Here is a 20,440-nt window from a genome sequence, read left to right on the forward strand (position 1 = left end):
AACAGAAATGCAGCATATGATGCACTGATCAGTGCAACTCTGCTAACGTATTCTAAATGCTAGTAGATGCTAAAGTTGGCCGTTTTTCCCCAGCCAGGACTGCGTTCACATTCTCCTCCTCCTCTTCTCTAAACTTTCCCAACACACATGAATGGCACTATAGCGAGGGCTTGATAGTTTGTTTACATTGTGCTCTTACCACCACAGCAGCGTAGATGGATGATGCATGCCAACAACGTTTTGTTCTTGTGTGTTGACGACGATGGACATAGGTCGTAGCCTGCAATTCAGCATCATACAGTCTGCTTTAGTTTATTAAGATCCATGTTGCAGAGTGTAGCTTGCACCAAACTTATAAGATTGCAGGAATCTCACAGTCTGCAGGAGGCTTAAGATCAGACTTCAGACTAAGATCAGACTTGACACTTTGAGGCAAGCTAGTAGCAAGTTGAATTTCCTAAAGTATCACATTTCATGGATGGGATTCACAGGACATGAGCTTACAAACACTGCTAAGATCTCTGATTAATTTTAATGATTTATAACTGACTACAGACATTAGAATATTTATCATTATCAAGTCAACTAAATCAATACTAATTAATAATCAATACTAACCAAGATGTAGAGACTGAATTCAGCAGGTTTACATAAAAATTGATTAGGATCCTGTCAGGGCTGGTGGTAGGACCCAAAAGCAACACAGGGACCGGACAGAGTCTTTCAGGGGCTTTATTGGCACAAACAAAGATAATCACAGTCTCAACAATGTCTACGGGAGTGAAAGTCCACTTCGGTGATCCACCGAGCCGAACCTTAGAGCTGGCCGAACTGGTGACGTGGTTCGGGCAGGGAACCCACCGGAAGAACGGAGCAGGTGAGTCGAGCAGAGCAGTTGAATCAACCCCAACAATGGCGGATCTCACCCGAGAGCAGGCTCGCTGAATTCCTCCCCGTCTCAGGGAACAGGAGGGAGGAAGGCGCAGATCAGACTCGGTGTTGGGAATCGGAAGGCAGGTCGGATCACCGGGACAGAGACGAAGCAGGTTAGTTGGGGACGGACAGAGTCGGCAACAGGCAGGCAGGCAGGCAGGCAGGCAGGCAGGCAGGAATGGTATGCTGGAAAGTCTCTCATCACAAAGAACAATCTGGCACTGAGGGTGAGACACAGGGCAGGTTATGTAGGCGGAGACAGGAAATGAGCAACAGGTGGAGGTGGTTACTGCTGACGAGGGTGCAGCCAGGCAGAGGGAGAGAGAGAGGGAAGCACTGCAGGTGGAAGAAATCAGGCTGATTAGGAGAGAGCTGTGTGAGGAGAGGCTGCAGACGTGACAGGATCCCATATGACCAAACAAGTGTGTTTAGTTTGTTGACACAAATCAATACATTCCAATCCAAAGTCATTATTGCCCCATTGCAGTGGACTTCTGTGTCTACATATTATTTTCTAGGTATCCTTCTGTATTTGCGGTTTACGTGCCAGGATGCCACTACTGTGATGTCAACAAATGCACTTGGTGGGATAATGCTGCACACTGCTGGTTACGTTTAGGCAACAAAAGCACATGGCAACCAACACCAGGATGTTGACAAACACACAAGATGGTATGGATAATTAAGTTTAGGCAACAAAGTAACGAGTGGTCAAGTTTAGAGGAAGGAGGCACATAGTAAGGTGTAGAAAAAACATCACATTCCAGTGGAAAGCAAACACAGCATCAAAGTCTGAGTGTGTCTGACCCATACACCTGCCCTCCTGCCTGCTCCTCCTGCTACGCCTTATATTTCATAATTTCCAGCCACATTACATGCGCACACAACAGGTTCTGTCTGACTATGTTCTCAAGTGCTGCCGCCGCCGTCACCCTTAAGTTTACTGGGCAGACACAGCAGGTGCCGTCTGGCCATCCGCTGGCATATAATAACATTCCAACCGGTTCTGTCTGGCCGCAATATTTTTCACATGATAAAAAAGCTGATTTCGCATACCACACAGGGTTCTATGTTTGTTTGTTTGGGCTAAGTCCAGTGAAGAGCCTAGGTAGGTGGTACAATGTGGATTTGAATGAGCAGGTTGTGCAATTTAGAAAAGATGTCGCTGAAGAACTGGATAGAATAGATGAGTCAGGGCTCCCAGGAAAGTTTAAGTTGTGGTGTTTGCAGTTTGGGTTATTTCCTAGGTTAATGTTGCCACTGTCATCACACATCTATGAAGTCCCAGTATCTGCTGTGGAGAGAATGGAAAAGTTGGTTAGCTCATATATTAGGAAGTGGTTAGGTGCTCTCAGGTGTCTAAGTAGTGTGGCATTGTATGGGAAAGGGATACTTCAGCTGCCAGTATCTATCTTAACAGAGGATCAGTATCTAGCTTAACAGAAGTGCACCAAGGTCAGGGCAGAGCTGTTGTTGGCCGGGAGATATGATGTAATAGTTAGGAGTGTGGTTCCAAATCCTTTCAAGGAGAGAAAATAGAACCCAAGTGCGGCAGTTCAGGACGCAGAGGCTGCTCTTAGGCATGCAGAGATAGTAGGTTATGTTCAATTTTGCCAGGGAGGCCTGGGGCTTCGGCCAGGCAAACTGGTGTGGAATACAGCAGGCCCCAAGTGTAGCAGGATGAAGTGCTCTCCCATGGGTGAGTGTGCTGCGTTGCTCTCCCCTGCCTTATTAGCCAATCCGCACCTGAGGACACCTTATTTAGGGAGACGGTGTCCATCTCGCCTTCCTCTTGCTGTTTGGCTCTGAGGCCCACCCACTTCCAGGTCGCCTCACTTCCTCCTCTTCGCCATCGCCTGTGCAGGTAATGTAGCGGTTGCTGCCTGGTTTTGTTGTTGTTTGCGGTGGATTTTGCGGTTGTCACAGCTATGGTTTGTCTGTGTACAGACGTCCGATGGGCGGACGCTGCGTCTATGGGGCTGGCTCGCCCGTAATCTGCCATTCAACGTGCTATTGGTCAGCCACGTTTTGCCACTGCCGCTGGGAGACCTGAAGTGCTCCGACCCTCTCCAGTGTGTGTGCGTCATCGACGCTGCCTGATCGGTATGTGGGGCCCATGTTGCCCAGCCTCTCCGCCTCAGCATTAATTCTTTTAATATTAATCTAGTCTATTTGATATTTTCATTGTAGATGTTAACTGATGTGCGGTGTGACGCTGTTTGGAAGACCCGCTGCTGCTTTGCTGCATGTTTTGCTTAGTGTGCTGCTCGCATCACTCCTGTGCTGGCTTTATTCTGCTGGGCTTTGCTCGTGCTCGCTGTAGGCGGGATGTTCTGTGCCCACCGACAGAACTTCTTCACCCCTATTTAGTTAGCTCCTTCTTTCTTTTGCCTCAGCCCCGATGCTGCATGCGTTGGTTTTGATTTCTTTATGATGTTGGGTTAATTTTTGTTGTTTTGGTTTTGTTTAATCAGATCTTATCTTCTTTTTAGTTTAGTAATTAATTACCTTTGATTGAATGTAGCTCTTTGTTGTTTGTTCTCTTAAATTGGGATTACTTTGTGATTTGTTTGGTCAAGGTGCCTGAGTTTTGTAAACTCCGGTAGCTGGACTTTCATCATTTGATTTATTTTGTGTATAATTGTTATTTCTAGTAAATCATTTGTTTTTCTTTTACTTATTCACTTTTGTCAGCTCATTGTGTTAATCATTAAATTGAGTTATTTTTGGCAGCTACAGTGACAATTTTGTTAAGTTGGTTAATTTGTAACCTTGGTTGCTGCCTATCCTTAAGCCTCATTTATTTATTTGGTTATTTTGTTTATTGGGCTGTTTTTGTTTGCTTTGCTTGATTGTTTTGCGTTATTCCTTTCGTTAATACTGTTTCCTGTTGTTTTTCAGGTGCTGGACGCTTACGGTGGCGGTCCCGGTGTCCTGGTGGTGGGGTTCCCCTTTTTTTTGTGTGTGTGTGTGCTGTGCGACCCCTCCTCATTTACTTGGTTTTGGTGATTGAGTGAAACGAGCAAGTGGGGTGCTCTTCTCCCTGGGTTCCTTCACCTCCCCGTTCTCCTAGCCTCCCCCACTGGTAAGCTCCAGCCCTGATTTGTGCACTTTCTTCTGTTTAAGAGCCACGCACAGTCTCTTTTAATATATGTCGGTTTTATGAAAATTTCTAATAAAAAAATATAGATTTTTATAACTGGGACCACATCTCCTGCTCCTTAAGTAGAACAAACCTGAGTGCCTTGGTATTAGCTCCAATAAGGTAAAACAAAACTATTTCCTTGGGTGAAATTCCCATGGTGGCGTTGTCTGGTTTGGTTGGTCATTCCCTAATACTCAAGCCTCCCACTCGTATGCTGATCGCCACACAAGGATAGAAAGCTGGTAGTGGAACAGGTACGTAGACAGGAGGAGACTGTAAGGGGTGCTAAGGCAGTGGCTCAGGCTAAGCCGGGTCAGTGGTTTACTTGGGAAAGTGTAGAGAGGAGGAAGCTTAGCTGGAGGGACCTGTGGAGTATGGAGGAGAGCCACATTAGATTCCTGATAGGGGCTATACGATGTGTTGCCAACCCCCCAGAACTTGAAGCTCTGGGTAAATGGTGACCCATCATGCCCATTTTGTTCAGGTACTGCAACCTTAAGACATATTTAGTCAGGCTGCAAAATTAGTTTATCACAGGGCCGGTACACGTGACGACATAATCAGGTGTTGAGAAGCTTAGCTGCAGATATTGACGGGAGAAGAAGGTGGGTGAATTCAGGAGGTTTTAAAAAAGAGAGTCTAGTTGTCCAGTTTGTGCGTTAGGGGGAGAAACATAGAGGCAGTAAGTTAGGGAGGAGGCAGGGATGTGGCCGCCTGGAAGGAGCTTGTGACTGGGAAATGCAGGTAGATTTAGGAGGAAAGCTTGTTATTCCCCAGGAAATAGTCTGTACTAATTTGAGGCCTGACATAGTGCTGTGGTTTGTGAGTCAAAGGATCATTTATTTCACTAAGCTAACAGTCCCTTGTGAAGACTCAGTGGAAGAAGCCTATGAAAAGAAGAAACTTATGTACACAGACTTAGAGGCAAAAGCTGAGCAAAAAAGATGGAAAGCTAGGGTTCGCCCAGTTGAAGTGGGATGTAGGTGATTTGTAGCAGGATCAGCTGTCTGGCTCCTGGGGGAACTGGGAGTGCCGGAACAGAGTTTGAGGAAGACAGTGAGGGAAATGAGATGAGGCAGTTAAATTCAGTCAATGAATTTGGATTAGGATTAGGTATTTAGGTGTGGGAGTGGCCTGTTTGAGTTTCTTTGTGTGAGATCATGCTGCAAGTTTGTTTGTTGATTCTGCCAGTTCATTCTTATTTTCTTTAGCTTGGGCATTGTATTTGAGTTGTAATATATAGCAAGTGTGATGTATGTGCTAGGGCAGGTTGCATCGGCACTGTCACTACCTGGAGCTTGCATAAACAGAGCCTGGGTCTGTTGACAGTGGCATTGCTATTTGGGCTGAGATAGCCATGTGGTAATATAGGTAAGGTAAGATAGTATGTGGCAGTTGCAAGGGAAGGTGGTACCGATACTGTCACTACTTGGAGCTTGCATAAATGGATCCTGGGTCTGTTGAAGGTGGCAGTGCTTTTTGGGCTGCGATAGCCATGTGGTAATACAGGTAAGGTAATATAGTATGTGGTTATGTGGTAGCTTAGCCTTGTATCTGTGATAGCCATGTGGTAGCTTAGTCTTGTATCTGTGATAGCCATGTGGTAGCCTAGCCTTGTATCTGGTACTATCAGCATTGTCACTACCTGGAGCTTGCATAAATGGAGCCTGGGTCTGTGGAAGATGGTAATGCTGTTTAGGCTGTGATAAGCCATTTAGTAAGAGAGGTAAGGTAAGCTGGTACACAGCAGTTACTAGGGAAGGTAGCATCGGCACTGACATTACCTGGAGGTTGCATAAACGGAGCTGTTTTGGCTGCGTAGGAGCAATGAGAGCTGGCACTAGGGACACCAGAGATCACTGCCTAGCCTCCTGGAGGTGTTTTGGGACTAACCAGGTGAAACACTGATAAAAGGAGGTTCCCACCTGATGACCCCAAAGACGTCTTAGTTATCACTGCTCACTGGCCTTTAAATTTAAGTCATATTAGCTGATTAGTGATCCTAGGTTCTTCGTTGAGTGCTTATCCTTTTCTGGAGCACAAGTTTCTTGTGTTTAATTAAACTTTTTCACATTGATGGCAGAAACAGTTGGCCCCAAGTCATAGAACTCTTTAGGGCCGACATATATAATATATATATATATATATTTGGGCCTTTGCTTTTTTTTGTAAGGACAGCATGTTTATATATATAATATATATATATTTATCTTTGGGCCTTTGCTTTCATTTGAAAGGACAGCATGTTAGGATGAAAGGGGGAGAGAGAGGGGATGACGTGCAGCAAATGATTACAAGCTGGAGGAAAACCTGTGGCTGCCGCATTAAGGACATTGCCTTTGTACATGGGATGCCTGATCTACCCACTGAGCTTCCAGGCACCCTGTACATCATAGTATTAACAGCAGATAAAACAAAAGAAAACAGGAGGGAAACATAAATTGCCACCACAGGGTTGTCATAGGAGTCTTAAAATGTAATGTTATCGTGTTGTTAGGTGCCAGAATAGAAGGTAGAAGACAGATTTAAAAAGCAAATGACTTTTGTCCTTGATTCTGCTACATCTTTGGAGTTGAAGGATGAATTGATTAAAATCAGCAGCTACTAAGAAAATTCCACCTAGTTCATGCATTTTTTTGAACTTGCATCAGTCTTGTGTCTAAATGGCTCCCACAAGGTCAGTCCATTTAGTGCAACAGCTTGATCTCAGATGTTAGAGGTTTAATCATGTCTCTGTGAAGATGTGCGCAGAGCAGTCTCTGATCTCCCATTGCTGAGTGAGCCTCAATCACATCAAATCCACTCCACTCTCCTACAACCTCACATTAGCCAGAGCATGGCTTAGTAGACAAACAGCTCTTGTTCCAAGTTGGGTCAGCCTCGTCTTTCTTTGTTCAGCGCTTTTGGTTTCGTTTCTCCCCTCTGGTCTGACTTGCCTCTCGGCACATGCCACCAGTGGGGATACTCTCATGGTCTGCTGTGTTCAGTCCAAAAACCACACTTTTTCCGATGTTGATAAGTGCTTCTCTATTGTAGAACAGTCATGCTTCAGCAGGTGTCATAAAAAAGAAAAATATAGCAATATAGCAAAAAAGTAGCAAGGATTTGAGGAGCTATTAGCTGCTGCATCTACATATGCTGCTGTCGTCATCGTCGTAATTGGAGAAACTAGCTAGGTTTAGGGTTAAGTTGTGTGCTAATGTTTGTTGTGACTGTCTGCACTACAGCAGAAAGACCCCTCTGAACATCAGCTCAGTTAACAGAATTAAAAACTGCAGAACTACCAGCAAAATTCCACAGTTATGGTCAGCACGGACAAAGATGCTGTGTATCCTCAAGCTGATATGCAGACAAAGCCCCACAGTGAGAGCACTGACTGGAACATGTTCAGGGAGGTAGCGACTTATAGCCAGCGCAGGTGTTGAGGAATATACATACTCTGTGACTGGATACATAGAGAAATGCATTGAGGAAGTCGCCATAGTGAAGCACATCGCTACATGTGCCAAACACAAGCCGTGGCTGACAGCAGAGGTCTGTGGCCTGCTGAGAGCCCACAGGTTCCTAAGGTCAGTGAGGGCTGACCTTCTCAAGCCATCAAGAAGGCAAAATGCCAGTACGCACACAGAACGAAAAACCACTTCTGTGACACTAGGGACACTAGGCATGTGGCAGGGCATCCAAACCGTGACTGACTTTAAAAATACATCACAGGCCAATAACAGTGAAGTCCATCTTCTGATGAACTCAACCACTCCTATGTATGCTTTGAAGCCCAGAACAACAAGCCGGGGCACAAGGCCCTCCCCCCTCCTGACGAAGCACTCTGTCTGGACACAGCTGACATGAGAAGAATCCTGTCCAGAGTTAACCCACAGAAAGCTGCAGGCCTGGACAAAATACCAAGATAATGTCAGCTAGCCAATGTCCTTTAACATCTTGCTGAGCCAGGCTGTAGTCCTACAAGCTTTAAAAGTACCGCCATCATCCCCATGCCAGAAAAGTCAAGTATGACGTGTCTTAATGACTACCACCCTGTGGCACTGACATCTATCACAATGAAGTGCTTCAAGTCTCTAGTCATGAGACACATCAAATCCCCCCTCACTCAGCCCCTTCAAAGTTTGCATAACCGCTCCACTGACAACACCATTTCTCATACCCTGCTCTCAGCCCTATCTCACTTGAATAATAAGGGCATCTATATCAAAATTCTGTTCATTGACTTAAGGTCAGCATTCAACACAGTCATTCCCCAATAGTTACTCTGCAAGGTCTCTACACCTTCCTCTGTAATTAGATCCTAGATTTCCTGACTGAATGACCACAGTAAGTTCGTAATGGGAGCACAACATCAGGTAGCATCATGCTGAGCACGGGTGCCCCCAAAGGATGCATGCTCAGTCTGCTACTGTTCATCTGCTCACCCATAACTGATCTCAAAATCCGGATCCAACAAAGTTTGCAGGTGACGCAACTGTAGTGGAGCTCATCAGCAACCATGACTAGACAGCCTACGGAAAGGAAGTGGTGCAACTAGTGACATTGTGCAACATTGAAATCAATTTTGATGTTACAGTTAAAAATTGTAAGGTTCTGGAATGCTGTTGACCTTGTTGATTATGATTCAGGCCATATCCACACAGAGACGAGTTTAGGTGTATCCACAAAAGTTTTATTGTATGGACGTTTCGTCCACATGGAACCAGCATTATGGGAGCCTGAATACGCAAATTTTTACGTTACACAAGTTTTATGTGCATGCTCCATGTCTTATTCTCTGTGTTTGGTGGATTTCTGAGGCTGCCACGGGCCTGGCATATATACTACAGCGTTTTCAGTGGTTCTGTGTGGACACACAAATTTTGTTGAGAGGATTCCATGTTTGGGAAAACTTTTTTAAAATGAAGAAATATATAGATTCTGTCTCTGTGTGGACATGGCCTTAATTTTAGAATGTTGTTAGGTCAAAAATCTTGGGGTTCTAGAATGTTACAGTTACATTTTTAGGGTTGTGGAATGTTCTTCTTGCAGGATTCTGATTTGATTGTAGTATGTTACACTTATAGGATGTTATGATATAACTGTAGAATGATGCAGTTCTAGAATGTCATGATGTGATTATAGGATTGGATCATTCTAGAATGTTATGATGTTTTTGTAGTATGATACATTTCTAGAATGCCATGTTGTCATTGTAGAATGATGCAGTTCTAGAATATTATGAAGTAATTGTAGAATGTTAACATATCTGTTGTTTGATTATTTTTACCCTGTAAAACACTTTGCATACTTTAGTTATGGAAAGATGCTATATGAATTAAGTTTACTGGCGACAACCTATACAAATAACCAGAATGAAAGTACGCCCTAGGTTATGATTTGGCTCTTAAACATGCTGTTCAAAATCCATATGCTAATTGATAATTTTTCACTTTCTAATCTGTCTTATTATGTATAGCCTCCTAAATTCACCAATTAAAATTGAATACTGAGCATAAGTACATATAAAAACTGTAATCAAACCCTGAGAGACACAGAGTTTTGGTGGTCTGTATATTGTTCCTGATAACAATGGCAACTGGCAGTTCAAGATTATTGCATTATACTCAAAAGAGAGAAACACTCCAGGGTCAATGTCTCTGCCTTTTAGAGTTAAAGTAAATATTGCAGCTCTTCCTGCCTTTGTCCTACTTTCTCTATAGAAATGTGAGAACCCATCATCTTCAGAACAGGCTTGTTTAAGTGTTGCTGGTGCATCCACAGCACAGCACAGCACTCCAGCTTATTGTAAGCAATAAGGTCATGAGCTTTGTTGTGCTGAATATATCCATATGCGGATTAATAATTATTTCAGTTGCAGAATTAATGACATTTTTATATGACAACAACCACTTGGCATTCAAAGGTCTGACTTTAGTGTTATGTGATTAAACCTGCACTTATACAAATATTTTCCTTGGTCTTCAATCATCTTGCACACAATGTTTTAGGATGATTGTAAATGGTCAAGTGTAATTTTCAACTATTCCACTAATTAAATTACAAATAAAAAAAATTTGTTCCACGATAATAACCAGCTTTCGATTCACAGCCCTTTATCCATCCTTCATACTGACAGCAATATATATAGGTGAAGGGTTTTGACCTTCATTCATTGCTCTTCTGCTGCTCAGACAGGGTACTGATGCCTTTCTGTAATTCCCATCCCATGTAATAAATACTATTTAAAAAAAAAAAAAAGAGTTTTCACACTGGAATTAAAAGCTTTCTAGTTATAATTCTAAGTGCTAACAGGATCTGTTGAGCTGCTCACCATCCCAAAGTCAAGATGCTCAAACATCAGGGTGACCATATTAACAAGAGACACAGTGTAATCCTCGTGCTCTCAGTCGGCTGAGCTGTTCACTGTAATAATACTTTTTTTTTCTGTCCTTTGATTGCTAATCAAGACAATGTGGTAAGAATTGCTACATCTTTTCAACATGGAGTTTAACTCTGTTTTGATGTACAAAGTAATGCAATTGAAAACATATTTGAAAATGTGATTAATTACAATCAACTGTTGAAATTCTGTGATTAATCACAATTTAAATATATATATATATATGTGTGTGTGTGTGTGGTTTGACAGCCCATTATAAGAGAGTTAGGTGTCTAGAGCTTACAGTTCTACAGTGTCACAGTTCTAGAATGTTGTGATACTGTCTGGAATCTTATGTTATGATTTTAGAATGTAGTTCTGAATGTGAATTGGTTCAAAAATGTTAGGCATTAGAAGCTTACAGTTCTAGAATATCAAAGTTCTGAATTGTTATGATGCAGTTGTAGAATTTTGTTAGCTCCAGAATAGTTTTACAGTGTTAGGGTTATGCTGTTACTGTGAAATTTTACAGTTCTAGGATGTAACGTTGTTATTGTAGTGTTATACAGTTGTAGAATGTTGTGATGTAAAAGCAGAATGTTAAAATTTTAGCATGTCAGCCATCTGGAATCATGTTTTTAGAATGTTCAGTTGCAAAGGCGTGTCGGTATTACAATTCTACTTCCTGCTTCGCTACAGTGCAGACGCTCTTCTTGCTTGCTCTCTGCTTAGTTTTTATTTTTCCTATTTTTTTTCCTTTTTGTCACAAACTACAACTACGTTCCCTACAACGATGAAATCATTTGGAGGATAACTTTTGACATTTTTGTATCGGGATTATCTACTTTTTCTTTAGAAGAAACTATGTATGTTGACACAGAGCCATGGCAAGGGATGGTTCGGACCAGTGGGAGCTGCAGTCAGATCCTGTGAGACAAGAATGTGTTGAATCCTGTAAAATCAAGAACAGGCACATCATGCCAGAACTGCTGGAAATATCTCCAGGAAATTGCTGTGCTACAGATTAGGATTTACTTGAAGCAGAAAGAGGACTTCATGAGACACTCCCAATAACATCCAATGATAAGACAGCTAAGTCTACCTCAAATATTTTAAACCTGGATGACACAGTGTCTTTCATGAAACTTGCTAGAATGGGACCTGAACAGACTGATGCTGCCTGGCATACACTTGGCGCTAAGCCAAAACAGAACAGAATCAGAAAAAACAAATGCTGGTATCACAGGAAGAATTACAGCATCGCCAGGCATACAGCTAAGAAACAAATATCAACCACTGTCTGAACTAACTGTGAATGAGCCTGAGAGCGATTTTAAGCAGGGAATTAAAAATGATCAGATTCACGAGGGGAAACGTGAAATTCGCTGTGGCATACAGAAGAAGAAGCACAAGGCACTCAAGGACAAAGGATCTGTGCCAGAGGTAAGGGCGAGAGATATCCTGCTTGTGGGAGACAGTGCTATCAGTGCTGTAAACAATGAGAGGAGTCCGTCACATAACTGGACTTCCCTCCCAGGAGCTGTCAGGATTAGGGTTAGGGTAGGTTATGATCTAATTCTAGAATGTTGGTTGCAGAGGGTGAGTGTTCTTGAATGTTACACTTTAAGAATTCTAGAGTTGTAGAATGTTATTGTGCTAGAATGTATCATGTAAATCCTTCTGAGGCAAACTGTGTTTTCTGATAATGGGCTTTATAAATAAAATTGAAATTGAATTTGTAGAATGTTGCAGTTTTAGAATGTTATCATGTAATTGTTGATTGATAAAGTTCTAGAATGTTATGATGCAATAATAGATTGATGCAGTTCTACCATGTCAGCATTCAGGGAATGTTATCTTGAAATTTTTAGAATTTTCTTTCAGAATGTTACAGTTTTCCAATATTAGGGTTTGAGAATGTTTTGATGTAATTATAAAATAATACAGTTCTAGAATGTCATAATGAAATTGTAGAATGATGCAGTTCTAGAAAGTGATGATGTTATTATAGAATGACACTATTTTAGACTATTACGAATCTAGAATGTTGTAGTTCTCTATTTTAATGATACAATTGTAAAATGCTTTTAGTTCCAGGATGTTGGGGTCCTAGAACGTAGTTGATGTAAGGGCTTGAGAATGGTAAGGTTCTTGAATTTATAGTCCTTATCTATTATGATTCAATTGTATAATGTTGTTAGGTCTAGAATATTTGTGCTCTAGAATACATTTGTAGGGTTCTGGAATGTTATTGTTCTAGAGTGCTATGATGTGAATGTTACACTTACAGAATGTTGTCATGATATAATTGTAGAATGATGCAGTGCTAGATGATGCAATTATACAATGTTACAGTTCTAACTGTCTAACACTGACAGTGTTAGTGTTAGACAGTTAGAACTGTAACATTGTATAATTGCATCATCTAGCACTGCATCATTCTACAATTATATCATCGTGTGTGTGTGTGTGTGTGTTAAGGTATAAATGTTTGATGGTAAGGACTGTGCACACCACGAACAATAACTATAAGAAAAAAAAGTTTTACAATTCTTTCTATCTCACATGGGTGGCAAAGTCCACACTACATCTATAACAACAACCAAAGTGGTGAACGATATTGTTTGGATCACTGCTGGAGCGATTTTATGAACAATAGAAAAACTAACTGCTAATCAGTATCTGTCTTATTTAGACATCACATCCATGGATCCCAACATCTAATTTGGACCAAAAATGAATGTTTTTATATTGAAACAGATATAAAAAGTTGTGGACTATTTTACTCTTCTATTTTCTTTTTGTTTGTATTCCTTTATCCATCAAAAACTGATTAGTCTCCCTGACTATACAATTAGATAATATAATATTCATTCTTCCACCTCTTGTAGCTAGTCTTGTTTTTTTTCCCTTCTCACCCTGTACAGCCTGCCCTTTTGTTTGTTTGCAATGATACTCTCGCCACAAATATCATTAATGACTCTTAAACTTACAATATCTCCACACAGCTGCTTTCCTACAATATCATTTACATCCTCCCCATGCATATCTACAGTCTCTCTGTTCAAATTTCTGTATGTTAATAACCTACCCACTCAATAGTAATCCAGAGCATTTATTCCTCTTGTGGCACAAGGCAAGCAGAAACAGGACAGCACTCTGCTGTCATACCAGTCCGTATTTACCATAAAGCAGCTCCTCCTCATGTCTCACCAGAGTCCTCTGTTCTTTCAAACATACATATAGAAACAGAGTCACCTGCTTAAATAGCACTGTCCAGGATTTAGCCATGTTTTGGTGAATCAAAGGACATTACAGTGCCTGTACAGTGCTGTACGGCATTTGTCCAGTTTATTATCCAATGCCTGTTAAATGGCTAGCAAGATGCTAGCACTTTGAGTGGTCAAAATGACTAGTAAAATGCTATACAAGTGCAGGTCTATTTACCAGGTCTGTTTAGTTCGTCTGGTGCTTACCCTCGCTATCTTTTCCTCAATGTTTACTGATGTTGACATTTCAAAACCTTGAACTAGCCAGCAATAGGGGAGTTAGCAGGAGGAGAATTTATAAATCGGTGAGTTGATTTCCTCTTCCTGATAAGTCAGTCACAGCCACACAGCACCACCGTCTAATGCCACCCTCAAAAATAATCACCAAAGCTCACAAAATAGTTATATGGGCATACATTTAGTCTAAATTTAGCAGAGGTAAGAGAAAGGTGACTGGAAATTATGCACATACATGATATAGCCACAAATGGCAATCCCACTGGTTTAAATCACTCCTTATTTAACAGGAAGTTACTAAGCTGTCCCCAATTAAAGCCACTAACAGCAAGTGGGTTTCAGGCTTTACAAAGCTGAGAAAATTCACTTCAGCTGGTTTCATTCTGTCCAAAAATAGTGAGACCAAGCACACACTTGTATCATCATTACTTCAATTTTATCAGCATTTCAATAATTGCATACTCAAAGTACCGCCTTCTGTTCAGATGTGAATGAAAATTGGTGTGAGGGTTTTTGGCAACTCCTTGGGTTGAGCTCAAAATGCTTTGGCACGCTCATTCCCCAACATGTATTGAATGGACAAGGTCTATGATAATTGGACAAATCAATAATGAGTTATGGCTGCTAAGCTCTGCCATTTGCAAAGGTTTTCAATTTATGTTGGCCATGTTTTTTGACTTATCTGGCTTTTTTATTGCACAAAAGTGTATCTCAGTCCCACAAGGCTGTTAGCAAATTTGGTTTTGTTGGGGTCAAAATGAAGAAAAGTCTATTAATCTAACAGTTTTTCAAATTAAAAAAAAAAAAATCCATAACGCTTTTCAGAGAGCACATTGAGCAGGGCATGTGTGCCAAATTTCAAGTAAACTGAAATTACAGTATGAGGGGCATATGCCCTCCAAAATCTCATTCTTGAGCAGTAATAATAGCAACAGCATATGATTTTGGCATATTCATTGGAAACAGCACATCATATCCAAATATTTGGCCATAAGTTTCATGTCTCTAGCTCATTACAGTTTACTAAAAATGCATAAAAGAGTAGCATACCAAAAACAAAATAATAGCCGCAATATAGCCGCAAGCTGTAATAGCGGGTTCAGCTCTTTTAAGCCTTAAAAGAAAGATGGCTCAATTCCACAGAAACAAAGCTGCTGGCTGCAGTGACCGAGTCTGGGGCTTTTAAAAGCTGTGCAAAGACATTTCGGCAAATCGAAGTCTGTCGGGAAGGGTGAGACCGATCTCTTACTTATCCCACCATTACAATGCCTGCATCATTTCAACCACAGCACAATAAAAGTCCTGCCATTGTTATTACTATTATAGTAGATCATGCTAATTGGGCCACATTCGCCAATTAATATTGCACTTCAGATCTTAGTTACTTCTTGGCCCCAGAGCATGAGCACTAAATCTGGTGAAAATCTGTCCACTGGGATTTTAGGTGTACATTTTAGGTACACACATACATTGTTGCAGTTGTGGCGCTATGAGTTGGACAAAAAAACTATTTGGTAGGTTTTTGACCAATATTTCAACATTGAACAACATCTATCAAGATGTATGATGACTAAAAAATTTGTTAATGAGCTATGGCAAATTAACTGCTAAACCCTGCCATTTGCTAAGTGTTTTGATTAATCTATAATCATGTGTTTCAAGTAATCATTCATCTCTATAGTAGAAATGTATCTCTCAGTCCCACAAAGCCCATTTAGGGCTTGACACTCAATAATAAACCAGCACAATGTCCATAAACCAGTGTAAACACAATAGGGTTCTATCACTTTAGGGCGTGAACCCTAAATGATCCGCAAGCGGCAATTTTTGGTTTAAGCACATTTTTTGGCCAACAGAAGGGAGCAGCTCAATTGTCAAAATCAAAGTGGCAAGCAACAGTGAGCGAGATTTGGGCTTCACAAGTTGAGCAAAATCTTGTCAGCTGGTTTAATTTTGTTTAAAGCAGGAGAGAGATGTATCACATTTATTTTAATGCTACAATGTATGCAGCATTCTGTAACTGCCCACTCAAAGGCCCACCATTTCGTCCCTATTTGCAGATATTAATGAAACTTGGTGTGTATGTTTAGGACTAAATGCAGGATGTCTCTGCTGAGATTAATCGGGATTGCTTTCACCCAACTACAGTTATGGCCTTTTTCCCACCAAGCTCAGCCCTTTACAATATTTGGCGTTGATTGTGAAGTTGTGCAAGGTTATTAAAAAGAGGTTTGATTATTTCACAGTCATTTTTTAATCACATTTAGAGCTATTACTATTAAATATAAATGTTGAGTGTTATATCTAAATGTTATATGTTAAGTCTAAATGTTAAATGTTATATGAAACCCTTTAATGTTACATCTAATGTTACATCTAAATGTCATGATTCTAATGTCAGCCCAGAAGGGGTAAGCTTTGTTAGGTTATGCAAAAAAACAAGACAAATGTGCTTTAGTATGAAGTCTTTTTTTCACTAGCTACATAAACCTAACATAGCATACCCTTACTGGTCTGACGTTAGTTACTGTAGTTTAACATGCATGCTAAACAAACCAAATACAGTCTACCAACCTGTATATGCAACGCCTGTTAGAAAAGAAATTTACTGAGTGCTGTGGTGTCTCTGTGGTAGATCCCATCACTAATGCTGAATTTGCAGAAAGTCTACAGTCAAAACAGTCGTACCAATATGCTCTGCTAATCCGCTAATACATACCTGCAGGAAACAACAAGTGACTGATCATTTGTATCAATACATTAAGCTCTTATTTTGATAATTACCTTGACATTTTGATTTAGTATTTAGATATAACATTTAACATTTAAATATAATATTTAACATTAATATGTAACATAACATTTAGATATAACATTTAACATTTAGATTTAAGATATAATACTTAGATTCAATGTTTAACATTTACATATAGTATTTAACATTTACATTTAACAATAAATATTTATATTTTCCAATTAACATTTAGATATAACATTTATATATAAAATTTAACATTTAGATTTAACATGTAACATTTAGATATAACAGTTAGTTCTTAAATACATCTCGCGATACACCTGAGCACATCATCAATGATGTAACCTGGGGTTATTGGGTGTTTTGGGTCTTTCAACATCAGACACCCTCGCCCAGGTGACCCTGCCACAGTTGATCAGACTGGGGCTTGTGTTCAGGTGGCATTCACTGTCCCCATGGATCTCCTCTCTGGATCCAGAGCCATCTCAAGGCTTTCTCAGCTGCTTAGGTGATGTTCTTTATACAGTAGCTCTGCTTTTGTTCTCTTCCTTACATGCACCTCCCCCAAGCGGTCCTCCCAAGGCACGGTCAGCTCCATGATGATGATGTTCTTGGAGTTTTCTGAGACCAGGCAGATATCTGGCCTCAGAGTGGTGCCAACAATGTGCTGGGGGAATCTCAGTTGTTTCTACAGGTCCACCGAGAGCTTCCAGTCCTGGGTTGTAGCCAGGATCCTTGCTGCCACCTTCTTCTGTCCTGCCTGTGGCTGCTCCTCTGCCTTGACAAAAGCAATTGCACGGGTGGTCTTGTGCACTCGCTGCAGCTGTTGATTCACCTGCTGATGGCTTCTGCACCTGGTTATGGCACCAGGTGTATCGGCCTGGGCCGAGTGCTTTTGGGTAGGAGCTCAGAATGTGCTCCAATGTTCCTCTTGCTAAGCACAGTGGGCAGTTTGGGGTTTCCACATTTCCCCAGGTAAAGAGGTTTGCTGGGCTAGGCAGGACATTGTACACTGCCTGAGTCAGGAGGGTAATGCAGTGTGGATCAACCTGCCGTAGATCTGTCCAGGTGACTTTGTGGTCCATGACCTACAACTGGCAAGTCCAAGTTTGCTTCCTCAAACCAGTTGCTCTACTTGACCGACCTTCCTCCACAGCTGCCCTCACCTCCTCCTGGATCTGCCTCCGCTTCTCCTTACCCTTGCACTCTTTGTGCCAAAGTATGGGGAACATTTCCCAAAACTGCTCTGCTATGCGCCACCACACCCAGGAGATCTCTGTAGCACAGTCGTGACTCTGCCTCCATTACATAACCCTGAGCACTCCACAGGAGATCTGGGACTGCGCACATCTTCATAGAGACATGGTTAACACCTGACATCCTGGATCAAGCTGTTGCACTGGAGGGATTGACCTTGTGGGGGCCATTTGGACAAGGGACTCCAATGCAAATTCAAAAAATGAACTGCAGGACTTGAATGATGCCATCAGCAGCAACATCACCAAGCTACCGGATGGAATCTTCATAGTAGCTTTCAATTTTAATTAACTCAACCTTCAACTCCAACTCAAGATTTTAGTAGATACAAGGACAAATGAAATTTTGTTTTTTAAACTTTATTTAAAAGATGACCAATAAATCGACCTTCTACCCTTCTACCTTCTACCATACTGCCACTCCTGCCAGGGCCACCTTTGGGTCACTTTCTGTATTCTGTAGATTCTGTACATCAGCACCTCTCTTGTCCACGTAACCTTACACTCCTCTTCCAGAGACTTCAGGGCCAACCGGAGCTTTGTGTTCTTCCTGTAGAGGGCGATGAGGCTTCTGGGCAACCCCAACCATCTCCCGAGACAGCTGCATTGGTGATTGGGACCTCGTAGAACAAAGTAACCTTGGTAATATACCATGCTGCTATATCCATGCATTGAACTTGCCTGGGATCGCAAATCTGTCGACTGAACTTAGCCAGCTGTCTAGGTCCTGACAGGTTGCCTGCACAGATGAGGAGTCCTTGAGGCTGCTATCGAAGACCTTGCCCAAGCTCTTAATTACATCTGTGATGCTGTGTGGCACATGGTGTTTGGTCATGGCTGTCTGGAACAGTTTGTGGGGAATGGAGCCATACTCATTGGCCAGGTCTAACCTAAGCAGTGTGTTCTAGACACCTCAGCACCCCAGAGATTCCTCCCTTTTGCACCGACGTGTCCATGTACTTGTTACTTGAGAGGAAGTCAGCCAGCCGCCTTGCTAATATGCTGAAGATCTCTCCTTCCGCGCTCAGCAGCAAGATTATTCTGAGCTGGTCGATCCTCTTGGAGTCCCCCCGTTAGGGATCCAAACTCCTATAGCAAATCTCCATTGCTGTGCCACCTTTCCTCTCCTCTATATGACTCTCAGGATCTTCCAGTCACTTGCGTAGCAAAAGACAGTTCTTGTAGTCCTTGTTTTGGACACCAGTTGGAGATGAACATCTCTCCAGAAATGTCACCATTTCTTTTATGGGAAACCAGAAAAGATTAGTGGCCAATAACCCCAATGAAGAAAAACAAAATGAACTAACGCAACTTAAATCACAACTAGAAACCATTATCCACAAAAAAACCCCACAGTTCCTCATCCAACAGCTCAAATATTAAAAACTTCCAATACAGTAACAAATCAAGCAAATATCTGGCTAATCTCCTACAACACAAAAAAGAAAAAGCAATCATTCCATCCATAATTAACTCCACAAGCACCATCACCCACAATCCACAGGATATAAACAACATATTCCATAAATTCTACAATGATCTTTACTCCCCAGTCAATGAACCCAGCCAACCAGAAATAGACACATTTTTAAATAAACTGGACCTTCCAATGCTACCAACAGAAATAGCTAACTCTTTAGATGAACCACTCACCACTGATGAACCACATAAAGCTTTGAATAAAATGCCAAACAATAAATCATCTGGACCTGATGGATTTCCTGCAAAATTTTACAAACATTTTTGGAACATTTTATCACCATTATTTCACAGTATCCACAGAAATCAAAACTACATCCACCATACCCACACATATGAATACTGCGTAATGACACTGCTACTAAAACCCAATAAAGACTAAACCCATCCTTCAAGTTAAGATTATTACAAAAACATTAACAACAAGGATAGAAACAGTCACCCCACTACTAATTCATCCCAACCAAACAGGCTTCATCAAAAACAAACATGCTTTAGACAACATCTGCAGACTCTTAAATCTATTACTTACTCTCAATGCTTCCCATCACTCCCACAGACAAATGGTTTAAATCACTCAACTCACTAACACCCCAATTCTATCGGAACAATAAATAACCTAAGATCTCACTCTCAACATTACAGAACACCAAATCGAATGGTGGCCTAGATGCTCCAAACGTCCTTCACAACTTCCTCTCAAGCCAGATGCAGTACTTATTCAAATAGCCCCAAAAGCAAAACTTCAATAACCTATGGCTAGAAATAGAACAAAATCAATGTAAACCCACGTAACTCACAGGCCTCCCGTTTTAACCGCAATCAGTTAAGAAACTGGACTACTTCAAGAACATCTCAATCTTTACAGCTCTGACAGCCTGCTGGAAAACACATCAAATTATCAAATTATCACTAGCACCATGAAGACATACTCCAATTTGGCACAATCCTGACTTCCAGCTGCACAACACTCCTATCCACTTTCCCTCATGGCAACAA

The 20,440-nt window shown here is 41.4% G+C and overlaps 1 long non-coding RNA gene across 1 annotated transcript; it reads left to right on the forward strand.

Annotated features, from left to right (window-relative positions):
• The first annotated feature begins 2,748 nt into the window (after nt 1-2,748).
• Nucleotides 2,749-3,329, forward strand: LOC121954294. Its single transcript, XR_006106561.1, has 3 exons — nt 2,749-2,797; nt 2,881-3,036; nt 3,124-3,329. It is a non-coding gene; the product is annotated as an uncharacterized LOC121954294 (long non-coding RNA).
• The last annotated feature ends 17,111 nt before the right edge of the window (nt 3,330-20,440 follow it).

The sequence above is a fragment of the Plectropomus leopardus genome, chromosome 15 (genome assembly GCF_008729295.1).
Source record: "Plectropomus leopardus isolate mb chromosome 15, YSFRI_Pleo_2.0, whole genome shotgun sequence".
NCBI lineage: Eukaryota > Metazoa > Chordata > Actinopteri > Perciformes > Serranidae > Plectropomus > Plectropomus leopardus.